Raw genomic sequence first — 4,001 nt, 5'->3', positions numbered from 1 at the left:
ACTCGAGATCGCGGCAGGCCAGTTCCCACCTCGCAGCCCCAGCCAGTCCTATGTCCCGCCCTGCTCGGCAGCCCCGGGTCCCCCAGCCCAGCCCCGCCCCTCCGAATAACAGCTGCGCAGCGTCTCTCTCTCTCTCTCTCTCTAGCCCGACTCGAAGCCTCTGGGGGCTTGTGCCAGCTGGGGAGGGGGCGCGGGACCCCTTCTTAAAGGGGCGATGGCGCAGCTTGTCAGGCGGTGCGGAGCTGGAGGGTCTGCGCGGTGGCCCCAGGACAGACCCGGAGCTGCTGCAGACCTGCTGCATAGAGTCCAGGATAACCCCCAGGATATCCTACCCCGACCCCCGCACCCGCACCTCCCGCGCTTGCCCCAGGCTCTCGTGTGACCCACGCACCCAACCTCCTTCCTAATGGTGCCCCGGGCACACTCCATCCCTGAAGCATCCTGGACTAGGTCAGGAGCTCAGAGGTCCCCCTGCGGGGTGAGGACTCAAGAGGAGGAGGGGCGGGCTAGCCTACCAGGAGCTCCCCTGCCCAGGCACTGCGGGGGGGCGGGGGGGGTGGGGGGTGGGGGCGGCGCTGCAGGCCAGGCCAGGGTCAGGCCTGGGGGGAGGTTCCCTGGGAGACCCTGGGCTGTAGGCAGCCTTGGGGCATGGGACCTGTGCTTGGTGGAAGGCTAGATGAAGACCTCCATGCGCAGAGGTGTGGAGGTGGGACTGAGCAAGATGTAGGGCCGATGGTGGGAGCGAGGCAAGTAAGGTGGGGGCCGGAGATGTGGGCACAGGCTGGCTTGGGCTTTACCCCACTGGTCATAGGCAGTCGCTGGATTCTATATCAGGGTGACCCATGGTCAAGTGAGTCTTGTGCTGGGATGCGGGCTGTGGCCCTGGTCAGACCCCGGGGGGAGCAGGACCCAGACAGAGTAGCCAGCAAGGGGCAGCCCAGCACGTGGCGCTTCAGCCTTGGGCCGCGGGTCTTGGCTCCAGCAGTCCAGAACCAGAGGGTCCCAGCCCCGTGGTGACAGTGGTGACAGGGCGCCTCGTGACTAAGCAGCACCTCCAGGCAAGGGCACTTGCAGAGAGGTTGCTGGACATTGGGTCCTTGGAGCTCTGGCCACCCCGTTATCACCAGCCCCCTTCCCAGAGGAGGGACCTGAGACCAATTTCCCATGGCAACCTCAATTCCTGACCCCACTCATGTGAGTTCACAAACTACCCGGAGTTTTCTCCTCCATGATTTTGGTTCCCCCCACATGCATTTGCCCACCTGTGCCAGGCTGCATGGGCAATGGCTGTCACCGCGCTGTCTGCAGACAGAAGCCAGACAGGCACCTGAAAAGAGAAAAGCCATTCAGAACCATGAGAGACCCCTTCACACCCACCAGGATGGCTGGAATCCACAGACAGGCACAGCGAGTGCTGGCCGGGACTCAGAGAACCAGAACCTGCACATGCTGCTGGTGGGGTGAGAACGGTGCGGCCGCGTGGAACGGTCTGGCAGGTCCTCAGAGGTGAAATATGAGGTTGCCACAGAGCCCAGCAATTCTACTCCCAGACATTTACCGCAAAGGAACCCAAATGTCCACACAAGTGTTTCAGCGGCGTTTTTCATAAGGGCCCAGAGCGGAAACAACCCAGGCATCCCTGAATGGATGGATACATTCTAAAATGTGGTCCAGCCGTACAATGGAGTGTATCCAGCTCTATAACAAGGTATCTAGTTACTGATACCTACTGTGCCGAGAGCCAACGTTGAAAACATGACGCGAGTGAAGGGAGTCTTTGCAGGCCAGCCTCCCCTGCTGGCACCTCCTGGAGGCCTCCTGGGCATCACCCGCTCCAGAAGGACGGGTCCTGGCGGAGGGGTCGGGGGTCAACCAGAGCCACTCGGACACTGACCTGATGTGTGGGGCTCTGCACAGGGCCAGTGGCGTCCATACACCTGGGGCACGCACGCTGTGTGGCCAGGAGGGACCCCTGGGCGCAGAGCCACCCGTTTTACAGATGACAAGCCTAGGACTCTCCCTAGGTCCCCTCCGGACTGTGAGATTTTACATAACACTGCACTTCATATTCCTCCTGGCAGAGGGTTACGCTGAATGTTGCCAATTCTGCATTTTGCATAGACCCCCAGATGGAACTCAGTGATCAGAGGCCCCCCTTGCCTGAGCCAGATCGGGGCAGCAGGAGACTGCAGTGCTGTGTGAGTCGTGAGCAGAGAACAGAGGTGGGCTATCTCCAGGACCCCAGCAGGCCATCCGAGGAGCTGGGGGACAGACGGCAGCCTGACACCTGGGCAACGCTGCCGGGTCACCAAGGTGAGGCCGGGAACGTCCACACTGCCCACAGCTGAGCGCAGACAGCGAATCTGGAGGAAAGCCTGTCCCTGGGGTCTGCGGGCCGAGGTGGCACGGTCGGGGGAGGTGCCCCTGGTTTCCAGGACGCTCTGAGTGTGGGACTGAGTCCCTGGGGGAGGAGCAGTCTCACCCAGAGAAGGCCTCCAGGCAATTTGCTGTGGCAGCTGTAAGTTTACTACAAACTGGGTGGGGGTGGGGTGGGGGGGTGGGGGTGGAGCTTAAAACAGCAGAAGTTTATTTTCTCCCAGTTCTGGAGGCCAGAAGTCCAAACTCAAGGTGTCGGCAGGGTCACGTTCCCTCTGGAGGCTCCAGGGCAGGACCCATCCTTGAGCCCAGCTCTCGTGGCCCAGGCGTCCCTGGGCTTGTGGCCACATCACTCACATCTCTGCCTCCATCTTCACACGGCCTTTTCCTCTGTCTGTCCCTCCTCTTCTGTCTCCTGTAAGGGCACATTGCAGCCTCACCCAGGTATCCAGGAGAATCTCATGCGAGATCCTTAATTCAATCCCTGCCGAGACTCTTTTCCCAAATAACGTCCTGTTCACAGGTTCCAGGCAGTAGGGATGTATCCTCCGGAGGCCACCATTCATCACTACACTTGGAGAGGCCAGATTGAGGTTTTGGGGGGCCCCCTGCACCCCTCTGCCACCCCCATCCACCCTGCAGAGCTCAGCCATCCCTGTGGCAGAAACAACAGCCGGCCTCGGGGCCTGTGTGGGGTCAGCTCACAGCGGGCTAGAGGAATTTCAGCTCTGTCAAAACCTCTTGCCTACTAGAGAATGGACTTGAGGATACGGGGAGGGGGAAGGGTAAGCTGGGACAAAGTGAGAGAGTGGCATGTACATATATACACTACCAAATGTAAAATAGACAGCTAGTGGGAAGCAGCCGCATAGCACAGGGAGATCAGTTTGGTGCTTTGTGACCACCTAGAGGGGTGGGATAGGGAGGGTGGGAGGGAGGGAGACGCAAGAGAGAGGAGATATGGGGATATATGTATATGTATAGCTGATTCACTTTGTTATAAAGCAGAAACACACCACTGTAAAGCAATTATACTCCAATAAAGATGTTAAAAAACAAAAGATCTCTTGCAGTCTCTGTTCACCCAGAGCAACGGAAACTGCCACGTGCACAGATGTTTTCAGATGAATTTGGGAGAAATTTCTATCAACAAACACTCCCAGAAAGATAGTGGCTGAGCCCCAGAACTGCATGGGGGGGGGCCTGACCCCTTAATCCGGACCAGATAAAAGGCACTGTGGGTCCTGTTCTTCCTTTGAAAGAACAACAGAGCTGGACAGGCTGCAAAGGACGGAGAGCGGCCTCAGGCTCCCTGGGGTGCCTGACACAGGAGCAAACTCCCTCGGCCCAGGTGGAGGCCCCACGTGCAGACACCCCACTGGTTCTCCCAGATGGACCACAGGCCCTGTGAGGGTGCCCGTCGTCAGGCTGGGGTACGGACGAGGCATTAAATCCAGGAGCCCTCCTGCGGGCCTTTGAGAGCTAGAAGCGCTGGGCGGGAGGAGACGGCTCGCTGCCGTGACCCAGACGTGGCCCAGGTATGTCTCTGGCCCGTCCACCGGCACGTCGGCCCGGGCCTCCTGAGACCCGGTCCAGGAGAGCCCAGAGGACGCGTCCTCAGCTCT

This window comes from Lipotes vexillifer, unplaced genomic scaffold (assembly GCF_000442215.2).
Source record: "Lipotes vexillifer unplaced genomic scaffold, Lipotes_vexillifer_v1.1 scaffold1798, whole genome shotgun sequence".
NCBI lineage: Eukaryota > Metazoa > Chordata > Mammalia > Artiodactyla > Lipotidae > Lipotes > Lipotes vexillifer.
This window is presented reverse-complemented; position numbering follows the sequence as displayed.